The sequence below is a fragment of the Hesperophylax consimilis genome, chromosome 22 (genome assembly GCF_061612785.1).
Source record: "Hesperophylax consimilis isolate HC1 chromosome 22, BYU_Hcon_1.0, whole genome shotgun sequence".
In the NCBI taxonomy this organism is placed as follows: domain Eukaryota; kingdom Metazoa; phylum Arthropoda; class Insecta; order Trichoptera; family Limnephilidae; genus Hesperophylax; species Hesperophylax consimilis.
In genome coordinates this window covers 775,473-790,239 of record NC_142857.1, presented here as the reverse complement: position 1 = coordinate 790,239, position 14,767 = coordinate 775,473, and the positions used below count along the sequence as shown (strand labels likewise).

The window sequence follows — 14,767 nt, the reverse complement described above, 5'->3', positions numbered from 1 at the left end:
AACGATAAATATAGTTGTGTATCATCTGCATACATGTGCGACATACAGTGTCTAATAGATTGCATCATGTCAGCCGTATATATGGCAAAAAGCAATGGCCCTAGTATCGATCCCTGTGGTACCCCTCGCGTTATTTTAACATCAGATAAATATTTTAGAGCCCCATTGATATCCCTGCAGACTGTACGCTGAGTTCTATCTTTGAAATAACTCTGAAACCATTTTATTGCTTGATCATTGAAACCGAAGTATCGCAACTTTGAAACAAGCAATGGAATGCTCAGTAAGTCGAATGCTTTAGAGAAATCCAGAAGAACTAATATCGTGGCTTTGCCTGCGTCAGTGGAGGCAAGAATATCGTCTGAAATGCATTGCAGAGCTGTTGTAGTGCTGTGGCCTTTACGAAACCCCGATTGATGACGCGGTATAATCCCGCATGTTTCAGTGTAGACTACTGTTTGGTCAAACAGAACTTTTTCGAGTACCTTGGATAATGCCGGTAATATACTGATCGGTCTGAGATCGCTAAGACTAGAAATTGGTTTCTTTTTAGGAATTGGTGTTACTAAACCACTTTTCCACACTGCTGGGACTGTACCTGTCCGTAAAGATTGGTTAATAATTGCTGTTATGGTTCTGAGTGCAAAAGGAAGGATTAGTTTAATCATTGTGATACTTATGTTATCGCAACCGATGGCATTTGATTTAATATTATGAATGTGTTTTGTTATTGTAGTTTCGTCAACCGTTTTAAGTGAGAATGAGTTTGACACAGAGTGATTTTGTGAATTATAATGATTGAGTAGAATTAGACTGTGTTCTAGATTTTGACTGTGGTTTATAAAATGATTATTTATTGCATCTGGGTTATTCAACTCCATTGGTATATCTCCGCCTTTATCTTTAACATGAAGGCAGTTTTCTAAGGATTTCCAGAGTTTTTTTGAGTCATGTATATTATTATTAATGTTATGTTCGAAAAATGCTTTTTTTTCTCTTTTCATAGAAGAGGTTACTAAATTTCTTAATTGTTTATAATATTTGTAGTGCGATTCTAATTTTGATTTTAAATACCTGGCACACGCGCGATCTCGAATTTTCATCGTGTATTTAATGACATCTGTTATCCAAGGTTTGTGTTTGTCTTTAATAGTTATAGTCTGTTCAAAGCATATGCATTGAAATGTGTAACCATACTATCAACGTCATCCAAAGCGTTTATGAGTTGCCATGGCTCATTAGCCAGATCTGAGTTTAACTCATTCATGTCTATATCTTTAATATTTCTATATTTTATCGTTTTGGGGATATATTTTGGTTTGGAAAATTTTTAGACGCATAAAACCAAACCATGGTCGCTGATAGATTTATAATGGTAAATTTGAGTATGTTCAACTACTTCAGGTTTATTAGTGAATACCACATCTATAAGTGTCGAGGAAGTAACTGTTACTCTTGTTGGTTCGTTTACAGTTGGCGACATATTAAATACTTGCAGTTCGTCTATTAATTTCTTGGCGTCTGGTTCTTCTTTATTATTTATGTTTATATTTAAATCACCAAGCTAAAAAACCGTTTCACACTGAAATATGAGGTCAGATAAGTTATCACTTATACAATCTATTGTATCATTTACGCTGTTTTTACTAGTTCTGTACGCTGTACCTAAACAAATATAAATATTCGGGGCCTTAATTTTAAGCCACATTTGTTCTAAGTATTTGTTTTCGTGTGGCAGTATATTGCTAGACAGATCACGACGTACGTAAAAGCCTACACCACCACCTCGTTTGGGGCGAGGGGAAAGATGTAAGGTATAGCCCGGAATTGCTCTATCTGTAGTACCTCTGCTCGCATCAATCCAAGTTTCGTTTAAGGCTAATACATCAATTTCATGTTTTCTAATATAGATGCATAAATCATCAAACCCTGTACCAAGTGACTGTGCATTTAAAATACCAACAGTCAGCCTACGTTTTTTATTATTATGTGGAGACTTTGTGGAAGTTATTACAAGCCATAATCAGTCATGCTAACTTGCATATAAATTGCGGCTTTTTGTGCAGGGCAGACTCTATCTCCCGTGGCATGGTTTGCTGGTTTCTTGAAGCGAGTGCAGGTCGCGCATATGGCAGCTTGTGTTTTCTTGGGGCAATCCATAAAATCATGTCCGGTCAGAGCGCAATGGGGACAAGTTTGTAATTCCTGTGTGCAGAATTTTCTGGTGTGGCCGTACTGGTGGCACTTGAAACAACGTGTGGCTCCTATGTAATCGCGGGCGCGGCAGGCATTCCACCCAAGGAAGCATAAGCCGCTATCTATTATTACCTTTCTTGCTTCTGGACGACACGTAATTATAATATTCATCGAGCCGGAGTCTTTTTTGCCGAATAGCGATACTCTCCTCATTGTACGTATGCGATATGCGAAGGGAGTTCTCTCTTATAACCATTCATTGATTTCGATTTTGAAGCAGAAACTACTGACTTAAATGCAGGTGCACCAGCAATTGCTCCAGCATAAGTATTTCTATTAGGTTTTTGCTCAAATGTAGGAATGTTTGACAGATTGGCTGTTTTTTCTATGAGCTTGTCCAATTTTTCTTCAATTCCCTTTTGGACCTCTGAGAAAGTTTGAGCTCTAGCGCTCGCCGCAGTATTATCCATCGTATTTATTATAACCATTTTCCTTATGTTTTCTACAGCACTGTTGATGGCAGATCGATCCTCTTTGTTAATTTTGTTTTTTCCCTCATTAATTATTAGCTTGATGTTGTCTATCTGAAGCAGTATAGGATCCAGAACATTCATAACATTAGAATGGTTTGTCCCTATTTCAGTTTCAATCCTAACATTGGTGGGGTTTAAAATAACTTCAGTTTGGTTTGTGGGACTCGGTGCAGGCCTGACACTTGAAAGGTTTTCCATCTCCTGCGCATTGGTGACACTTAATTGGTTTGCTGATTCGGACAGGCGCTCACTATGCAGGCTCCCAAAAGGAGATTCCGATCGTTTGTGAGTTACGCGAGGCAGTGAGTTCTCCATGTTCGTGCGCGCTAGCTCGGCTCGAAGATGCTCTAGTTCCCGTCGCTGTGCTATATTTTGTTGAGATTGTAGTACGAGTGATATTTTAGATGAATCATCATCAGACTCAGAGGAGCACATGATGAATTGTTTTTCCCGTGACAGTAAATACCGTCACGCACTTCAAAGAATATTCATAGATTGAAAGTTTGTTGTTTGAGGTTGTTTAGATTTTGTCTATGGTTTACTCAGATTTACCGACATTCTATGGTTAAGTTCAGATGACCTTGAGTAGTCACCAGTCTAAGCCGTTTTTGGTATCTGTGATTTTTATTTCTATGGATTTAGGATAGCAATTTATTGTTTATGGTTAGTTATTTTTTTTGGTCGATGAACTTTACCAAAATAAATGCTTTATAGTGTTTTAATGTTTCTTTTTTCCTGAGATCCTTTACCAGATGGTATAAGTGTTAATAATCACAAATTTTGTACACAATTTGTTATGTTTTCGGGTAAAATATGACGATATTTGGCACTATTATAGTGTGTATGTTTCAAGAACTGACATTAGAGACGTAAAATTTTTTTTAATCAATTTTTCACTATTATCGGTGAAATCCCTTATAAACTATATTAACACTATGTAAAACTGCAGAAGGTAGTTATTTAGTACGTGAAACACTTATAAACTGTAATAAAACTATGTAAGTCTGCACAAGGCAGTTACAACCGAAGTGTCACTGGATTACTATTGTTTACAGTTTACAACTGTCACTTATTCAAAATATGTCACTTATTATTGTAATTAATTAATTATAATTAGGTTGATACACTAAATATAACCAAGGAAATCACCTCCGATATAATTTATATTTTACTTGCCGGTTTTAAATGCAAATTTGATACTTTTTCGTCAGAGCAAATGTCGTTGGTACACACTTCAACAATGTATATGTTATAGATTTTCAAAATCTTCAAAATCCAAACTCCCTATTCCCTTACAGTCCCAAACAACTATAATAACCAGATCTTCAATAAACTACACCCTTAATATCACATTAAAATCACTAACGGACAATTACATTTTAAGTACCATGCATTTATATCATATGCATCAGCATTGAAACAGTGCACACAGAATACTACAATACGTCATATTATAATCAAGCATAATGTTTCGGTCTGGATAAAAAAAGGTACAGATTTTTTCAAAACTTAATAACACCACATCGAACAACACGCTGTTATTTATTTATTTTATTTGTATGTTTTTCCGGTTTTCTTATAATATTCCTTAATATAATAATACAATCAATTATACTAAGAGTATCAAATAAACGTGAGGACCTCAGTATAGTTTCGCATAGCGAGTTGTTCACGAAACACAATAATGTATAATAATAATAATATTTGCATGATTTATATAGCGCCGTTTTTGTGCAAAATCACCTCAAGGGCGCCGTTCAAATATATAATACACCTCTAAAATGAGCTACTAACTATAAATGGAGATAATATACAGTACCATACATACCTGGTAGATCACTTGAGATTAACACTTAATTAACATTAACTAATTGTTTATTAGAGAAATTTAGATACAGGATATAATAACTATAATAATACGGTATATTTTTACATACACTTCATAATATTCTAGATATATAGGTTGGTAAGGGACGTACCTAACCAGTGATTCCTGACATTATTTGGAGTAAGAAATTTAAGTGAAATTTTGGTTTCCGGTGACTTTTTGATGTATTTTTTTATTTTTTCTAAATTTCAAGAAAAAAATTCTCACATGCCATCATTGGTCACTCAGCCGAGTAACCGCCCGACCCCTCGCATAGACCCTAGCTGTCCAATGCCTACTGATTTTCTATGTTTTCAGTTGAATACAAGCCCTAAAAATTGTGCCGAGAGCCTCGCCGCTCTCATCGTCCCGCTCCTATATACGCAGTTGTCTGAGAGGATCGGAGACACTTGGCCGCTTGATTCCCGGACATGAGGGAAGGACATCGTTGCCATCATTCCAGAGGGGGTCCTGTAAGAACACGCTCGGAAGAGAATGCTACATTCAACCAGCAGAACACGCGTTTGTAAAATTCCTTTATTTTTCTCCCTCCCTGGTGTTATATGCCAAATACATTGATCTTTGTTAAAAGCATTTTATTCATAATTTCATTAATCAAGGAGTCGAAATCATCGCCCCTCTAACAGCATAGACATGAGTTAAATTTGCTCCATGATTTATCACACGTGATAAATGAGAGACATTATTTATTAAGATTTAGTAGAAGGCGGTAGATCGAGAGAGAATGGCTTTTCAGATCCAGTGCATAATTCACAAACATAACGACACTCGGTGGTGCAAGTATTGGACTGCAGTTACATCATATCTGTAAATTCAAGATTAAACAACAATTAATATAACTTGATGAATTAATTGGCTCCCCCTCCCCCTGCCTAATATCCTCGTATCGCAGAAGCTCAGGGGTCAGGGGGACATTCATTTCCAATTATAAATTGATTAACAAAATAAGAAGAACAAATTGGATATTCCCATCCACTTTTCTATATATGCATGAGAGCATTTAAAATAACCAAAAAGGGTTAAAAACGGGGAATTCTGGTAAGTATGACCTTCCTCAAGACAGGTATAAAAACACAAAAATGTATTAAAAAATTAACGATCGCTGGTTTAAATATATTCTTTTTACATTTATTTATTAATTCGTTAATTTTAATTATCCCGACGAAGAAGCCATTGGTTTTGAAACATGTAGATTATTATCAATTAAAAGTGTTTCATTTATATATAAACAAAAAATATTCATTATTATCAACTGTCAAAATAATAACAAATTAAACATTCAACTTAAAGGTTTTGTTTTCGTTGATAAATTATTTTAAAATAATCCAAATATGAAACTGTTTTTAATATTATCTAGTATGCGCAAATAAGGAAAATTCCTATACTAAAGCCCATTTTTTTCTAATACTCGTTATTCGTAATACTTGCGAATACATTCAAATTAAAAGTAATAGTAATCTATTTTATTGCCTCCATGTTCAAAATAGTACATTCCAATAACATATTAAGGATCAAACCCATCCCAAACACGCCCGGCGAAAAACATCGATTACATCGCGTCGTGGATTACGTACAAGGAAAAAAATATTTAATAACACGAATTTAGTTTCAAATTATTCACAATAACATACTACCTACAAACTATCAAAATTATTATACACTAGCGCAGACCCATGAAATATCACGGGATATTATAATTGAAGGATTTGTGAAGATGAACGTATATACATGTATTACAAAATATGTATTTGTCTAAGTATCATTGAATTTAAAAAAAAACATTGTCAATTTAGAGAAGATTAGAAATTTATCTTAATAATTCGAACACCGCTAGCCAACTTTGAGCATTGGCGTCTTGAAATTCGTACAGCCATTTCTGTTCTGGGACAAAAAGCAACGCAAGAAACAAATCAGCTCACGACAACAGTTTATTCAAGATCTTTGATTTATTAACCCTTCAGTCCTCGGAAGGACATTACTAGCCACAAATTTTTTTATAAATTTAATTTAGATTAAATTTGATAATATTATTATTAAGTTCTGCAAGTGTTTTAGTTTTTTATTATTGTGACAGCTGTTTCGGCTTACAAGGCCATTTTCAAACTGTGGTTAGTCCACATTGAGACGACGTTTTTATACTATTTCAAATTTAAATTTTGAAGGTGCATACATTGATTTATTACTGGTTACACCGATGACATGATCTATTGTTGGTTAAACCAATCTATGTTTTCCCCTCAGTAAATGGTAATGGGTTCTTAATTATTTACTAATGACTTTATTGCTATGAATTATTTGGGTGCATTATACTGCTTGGGTTTTGTGAAAATACTAAGAAGTGGTGAGTAAATTATTTTCCGTACTTTATTAATTAGTGTTAAATTTGGGTCATTCGTTCGTTTATTGATTTCTAATTGTTCAAGTAAATTTAATCTAATGCCCTTTTTTTCTATATGCAATGGTTTAGGACCCTTGTTGTTAAGTGGGGTATGATTATTCACCAAGAGATGTTCTGCGAATTTTGAGGATGTGTTTTTATTATTATAACATCGTATATGTTCTTGGAATCTAGTTGAGAATGCCCTCCCCGTTTGTCCGATGTAAGTGGCGTTACAATCGGCGTGGTCACATTTTAATTCATATATGCCACTGTTGTTGAGTATAGGGATTTTACTTTTAGAGTTTTTAAGGCTTGTTCCTAAATTATTGTTTGTTCGAAAAGCTATATTTAAACCACATTTTTTTTTTTTTTTTTTTTTTTTTTTTTTTTAATTTCTTTTGCAATTTTTTCAGATATTGGGCCGAGGAATTCGAGACATGCAAATTTTTCTATATTTTTGTTATTTACCGGATATATTAAATTGATTTTATTTTTATATTTCTTATTTTTTTTTTTTTTTTTTTTTTTTTTTTTTTTTTTTTTTTTTTTTTTTTTCAATGTTATTTGCCTCATAGCCGTTATTAATCGCGATCGTTTTTATCGTTTCCTTTTCTTTTACATAAGCTTTATTGTCTAAGGGAATGTTAATGAGTCTATGTACCATTGAATGGTACGCTGATAATTTATGAGACCAAGGATGATTTGAATTTGAATTTATTGTTGTATCTGTAAAAGTTGGTTTTCTAAATATTTCAAAGGTGTGTTTATTATTACTTTTACCAATTGTCAGATCTAAAAAGTTTATTTTACCTTCAATCTCATGTTCAACTGTGAAGCAGATTTTATTATTAACGGTGTTGGCCCAATTAGTAAAGATATCTAACTGTCGGTTGGTACCATTCCAACATATAAGGATGTCGTCTACGTATCGGACATAATATACTATATGTTTAGCTAAGGGAGATTTAAGAATTATATTTTCAATATAATCCATAAATATCTCCGCTAGAAGTGGACTTAATGGTGACCCCATGGGGAGACCATCATGTTGTTGGTAATATATATCATTGAAAAGGAAATAATTTGTATCTACGCAGATTTTTGTGAGCTGGAATAACTCTTTTCTTATTACCGGATTGATATTGCATTTTTCCAAGATATTTTCAATTATTATTAGGCATTCTTTAATGGGGATGTTGGTAAATAGATGGATTTTACGTCTAGAGAAATGAATTTACAGTTATGCGGGAGATTAAAATTTTTTATTTTATTAACTAGTTCTATCGAGTTTTTGACACTGTAACGTGGTGAAAAATTTGTTAATTTTTTGAAGATGAAGTTAAGTCTTTTAGCCAGGTTTGATGTAGGGGCGTTAATAAAAGATACTACGGGCCTTATTGGATTATTCGCTTTATGGAGCTTAGGTTGGCCATACAGAGCTGGGGCTCTTGGGTTCATGACCCTTACGTTTTTCTTTGACCATTCGGTGGGAAATATGGCATTGCAATTATTTATAAGGATGTTGACGTTATTGACAATTTTATTGGTTGGATCCTTAGTTAAAATTTTAAAATCTTCTGGTAACAAAACAGTTCACAGTTGAACATGAGATTGAAGGTAAAATAAACTTTTTAGATCTGACAATTGGTAAAAGTAATAATAAACACACCTTTGAAATATTTAGAAAACCAACTTTTACAGATACAACAATAAATTCAAATTCAAATCATCCTTGGTCTCATAAATTATCAGCGTACCATTCAATGGTACATAGACTCATTAACATTCCCTTAGACAATAAAGCTTATGTAAAAGAAAAGGAAACGATAAAAACGATCGCGATTAATAACGGCTATGAGGCAAATAACATTGAAAAAAAAAAAAAAAAAAAAAAAAAAAAAAAAAAAAAAAAAAAAAAATAAGAAATATAAAAATAAAATCAATTTAATATATCCGGTAAATAACAAAAATATAGAAAAATTTGCATGTCTCGAATTCCTCGGCCCAATATCTGAAAAAATTGCAAAAGAAATTAAAAAAAAAAAAAAAAAAAAAAAAAAAAAAAAAATGTGGTTTAAATATAGCTTTTCGAACAAACAATAATTTAGGAACAAGCCTTAAAAACTCTAAAAGTAAAATCCCTATACTCAACAACAGTGGCATATATGAATTAAAATGTGACCACGCCGATTGTAACGCCACTTACATCGGACAAACGGGGAGGGCATTCTCAACTAGATTCCAAGAACATATACGATGTTATAATAATAAAAACACATCCTCAAAATTCGCAGAACATCTCTTGGTGAATAATCATACCCCACTTAACAACAAGGGTCCTAAACCATTGCATATAGAAAAAAAGGGCATTAGATTAAATTTACTTGAACAATTAGAAATCAATAAACGAACGAATGACCCAAATTTAACACTAATTAATAAAGTACGGAAAATAATTTACTCACCACTTCTTAGTATTTTCACAAAACCCAAGCAGTATAATGCACCCAAATAATTCATAGCAATAAAGTCATTAGTAAATAATTAAGAACCCATTACCATTTACTGAGGGGAAAACATAGATTGGTTTAACCAACAATAGATCATGTCATCGGTGTAACCAGTAATAAATCAATGTATGCACCTTCAAAATTTAAATTTGAAATAGTATAAAAACGTCGTCTCAATGTGGACTAACCACAGTTTGAAAATGGCCTTGTAAGCCGAAACAGCTGTCACAATAATAAAAAACTAAAACACTTGCAGAACTTAATAATAATATTATCAAATTTAATCTAAATTAAATTTATAAAAAAATTAAATGGAGTTCTACGAATTAAACACAAAAACAATAAAAAAAAATAAAAAAATAAAAAAATAAAAACTAGCCACAAACATCATAATCCATTATAGCCTCTGAAGGACAGATCTGACCGGGGCGTCAATACATTATAAAATTATTTTTGTTTTTTTTTCTGTAAAGCGTAGATATGTAATATTTTCGTCATTAGAAAGATAAATAATTATTCTTCACAGTTTATTTATTTATTTATTGGACAATTTGTATAGCGCCGCTTTTGTGAGATATCACCTCAGGGGCGCTTTACAGTTGATGCAGGTATTACAAAAATATAAATATTACAAAAATAAACTGAATTTAAGTTAAGTAAAATGAAGTACATGAAGTACAGAAACAGGTGACACGAAGATAGAAGATGGAGACTCTGCAGCAAGAATCCCAGGTGGCGAGGAAACTGGCCCAGCTGCTGCAGCGAAAGTTTGTATCAAATATTCATACATTATTTGATGAATAATTTTTTTTTTAAATTGTCAAAGTGCACGATTACGAATTTCGGCTTTTTTTCATTGACAGTTGAAAGGTCAAAAATTATTTATATTTTTTATTGTACAAAGGAATATGTTTTATAAATATGGAATTATTTTTAAATCATGGACGTTCCGAGTCAAAATGTCCTGGTAAGTTTTTTTGTTAACATTTTCATGCTTGATATTAAAAATTTAACATTTAGAAAGATCTATGTTTTTTTTTCATATATAATATTTCAAAGAAAATTTTATCTAGTTTCTAAAATAGTATTTATTTTAACGACAACTTCAAAAGTAAGTAATTTGTAGCACATTTTAGATACCTCGGGAGCATTCCTAAATTCGAAGAAAATTCACCTTGTCGTCGTTCGGAATTTTTGGTAAAAATATTTATAAACCTGAAGGGTTAATCTCACTGTGAAAAAAATAGTATAATGCAACATCATTGAACAAGGAAAGAAGTTCTTAAGACTCGTGGAAGCCATATATATGGAAGGCAAAATATAATAAAAGTGTGCAGAAATCCGTGAAAATCAATTTCAATTCAAACAAGAACTGCAGTGTGGTAAAAAGATTCATTATAAGGTCACGACAATTTTGTAAAGGGATAAGTCTGTCTATACGAACGTTGGACCCACTCTTGGACCTACTTTTGGACCTACTGAAAACTGAAAGCTCACCTTCTATGTAGATTCGCACATGAAATTTATAACTTCAAGAAGAATAAAGGTACGCATCTTCCGAATAACAATTATTTAATAGCAAATAATAAACAAATAAACGGATGGAGAGCAGAAGGAAATAAGGCAGGTTTAAAATGGACTTCATTTATAGTTATGACCGCCGCACCCGTCAATTAATTACTGCTTTAAGGTTAAAGGTAACGTTCGTTATAATCCATGCGTTCATAGATTGCGTTAATTTAATAATTTTATTAAAATACAATTCTAGTTATGCTAATATTAAGAAGAATTATTTGTTATTTTCCTCTGACCTAAAATATGAACAAGTTTTTTTTTTAAATAATTCACTTTTTGTTAGTTCAGATGTTTTTATATTTATTCAATGTATTTTTGGTGTTGCATCTCAATCATTTGCAAATTTTATTTACACATTATGATTTTAGATTAAATAATATTATAAAATGACTAAGTATGCAAGAGTATTTTTTTCAAGGCAACTAATTAAAATATGGTACCTCCTAAATAAAGTGGTACAAAGGAACGGGATTAAAATTCCACAGGGGGTAATAAACAAAGTGGTGCAAAGGAACGAATTTCAAATTCGACAGGGGGTAATAAATAAAGTGGTGCAAAGTAACGAATTTCCAATTCCACAGGGGGTAATGAATCCCTTCATTCCACCGGGGGTAATAAATAATAAAGTGGTGCAAAAGAACGAGTTTAAAATTCCACTAATAGCAAAAAACCGGCACGGTCAATGGAGTTCAAACTCCGGTCGCGGCAGTCATTAACGTTTTTTCTCAAGTGATAAAACGTATAATTTGATAATAAATATTGATCCAACCCTCCGAGCTGAAAACCTCGAGTCTTAAGGATATAGTGTTCACAAGATGAATTATTCATAAGAGAAGAAACATGTTTTAATGTGATAAGTACCTACCGCACATATGAGATACATGAGAATAATAGATACACAAAAACAAAAAAATGCTTTTAGAATTATTATTAGTAAGTGGGATCATTCGGGAAGATTAATTTTTGGTATGTACCTTATTATAATATTTCAGTGTTTTGTGAAGACTTTTTCAATTAATATTAGTCAGTGTCCTCGTTCTTTGTTCCGTATTATAGTGTTATTGTCATTCTTTTCAGTAGAAATCTTAAGGGCGCTGTGTTACGTGTTAAGTATTATCAGCGCCTTGGCACCTTGGCGCCTTGAAGGTCTGCCCCCGGAGTAAACTGCTCCAATGGCGCCCGCACAGGACCGGAACTAAATCAACTGTACCACATTTGAAAACGCACTTGAAGAAAAATACATCGTTGCATCTTTAACTTTATTCATTTCTAAAAGATCCGGTAGGAAAAACGTGATTTTTCCGTAGATAAGTCAAACCATGCAAACAGACGATTATTATATAAGTCATTTTTTATAATTAAAATTCCGCACATAAGTCCTTGGGGCCAATGGGGGTACGCCATCCCTATTTTTTTTTTAAATATCCACACAGGAGGCCTGGAGGAAAAAAAACCTCAGGACTTTTCAGGAGAAAAGGTATGAGGGGCGAGTAGGAATCTGGGGGTCAATGTGTTGAGTAGTCATCCCCATTTTGTTGTCTTCACACAGGAGGTCCTGAGGAGAGGGGTGGCTAGTAATCTGGGGGTCAATGTTTCCAGTAGTGACGGACGTATGAATCCAATCCTCCCACTGCAAAATTTAAATACGACAAATGTATGTTCCAACGTAAATCGGTTATTTGTAAATGAAATTTAAACCTTTCAAAATAGTTTTTTTTGGTAATTCATATTTATTATTATGTATTTCATTATATTCGCGTAGTAAAAATGTAAGATTATTTTTAAAGTAATTACCATCAAATCACAAATAATTGCCAAAATTGCCTAAAATCGTGAAAAATCGATTTCTTTAATTGCCCATATTTTATAATTTTAAACACAAAAAAAATAATGAAGCTCATATCTGTTCTAGATTTTTGATACACCCTTTGATTAAAAAAATAAAGTATCTCATATCTGTACTAGATTTTGGATACACCTTTGATTAAAAAATAAAGTAGCTCATATCTGTACTAGATTTTTGATACACCCTTTGATTAAAAAAATAATGTAGCTCATATCTGTACTAGATTTTGGATACACCTTTGATTAAAAAATAAAGTAGCTCATATCTTTACTAGATTTTTGATACACCCTTTGATTAAAAAAATAAAGTAGCTCATATCTGTACTAGATTTTTGATACACCCTTTGATTAAAAAATAATGTAGCTCATATCTGTACTAGATTTTGGATACACCTTTGATTAAAAAATAAAGTAGCTCATATCTGTACTAGATTTTTGATACACCCTTTGATTAAAAAAATAAAGTAGCTCATATCTGTACTAGATTTTTGATACACCCTTTGATTAAAAAAATAAAGTAGCTCATATCTGTACTAGATTTTTGATACACCCTTTGATTAAAAAATAATGTAGCTCATATCTGTACTAGATTTTGGATACACCTTTGATTAAAAAATAAAGTAGCTCATATCTGTACTAGATTTTTGATACACCCTTTGATTAAAAAAATAAAGTAGCTCATATCTGTACTAGATTTTTGATACACCTTTGATTAAAAAAATAAAGTAGCTCATATCTGTACTAGATTTTTGATACACCCTTTGATTAAAAAAATAATGTAGCTCATATCTGTACTAGATTTTGGATACACCTTTGATTAAAAAATAAAGTAGCTCATATCTGTACTAGATTTTTGATACACCCTTTGATTAAAAAAATAAAGTAGCTCATATCTGTACTAGATTTTTGATACACCCTTTGATTAAAAAAATAATGTAGCTCATATCTGTACTAGATTTTGGATACACCTTTGATTAAAAAATAAAGTAGCTCATATCTGTACTAGATTTTTGATACACCCTTTGATTAAAAAAATAATGTAGCACATATCTGTACTAGATTTTTGATACACCCTTTGATTAAAAAAATAAAGTAGCTCATATCTGTACTAGATTTTTGATACACCTTTGATTAAAAAAATAAAGTAGCTCATATCTGTACTAGATTTTTGATACACCTTTGATTAAAAAAATAAAGTAGCTCATATCTGTACTAGATTTTTGATACACCTTTGATTAAAAAAATAAAGTAGCTCATATCTGTACTAGATTTTTGATACACCCTTTGATTAAAAAAATAAAGTAGCTCATATCTGTACTAGATTTTTGATACACCCTTTGATTAAAAAATAATGTAGCTCATATCTGTACTAGATTTTGGATACACCTTTGATTAAAAAATAAAGTAGCTCATATCTGTACTAGATTTTTGATACACCCTTTGATTAAAAAAATAAAGTAGCTCATATCTGTACTAGATTTTTGATACACCTTTGATTAAAAAAATAAAGTAGCTCATATCTGTACTAGATTTTTGATACACCCTTTGATTAAAAAAAATAAGTTTGGTCAAGTATTTTGGCCTAAAATCAGAATTTAAGTTTTGCACGAGAAGGCCGCGCAACCGTTCCCCTTAAATTTTCTCGTTTTTAAAGAAAGGCAATCATTTCCGGTTTACAAATAACCTGACAATAATTTGAATAACTCATAACTACGTTAACTATTTGAAATAAACCATAAAATTAATTTGCCCGATTAACAAGATGCGTCCTTGGTCGAGAGCACGACAGCTTACTGTTCTGCCACTGGAGGTAAAAGAAAACAAGAAGAGAAGTGCCATT

The 14,767-nt window shown here is 32.2% G+C and overlaps 1 protein-coding gene across 1 annotated transcript in view; it reads right to left on the bottom strand.

The window, feature by feature from the left end:
• The window catches only part of Flo2 (flotillin-2), a 710,730-nt gene that overhangs the window by 594,474 nt on the left and 101,489 nt on the right, over window positions 1–14,767 (bottom strand). The window lies entirely within an intron of this gene.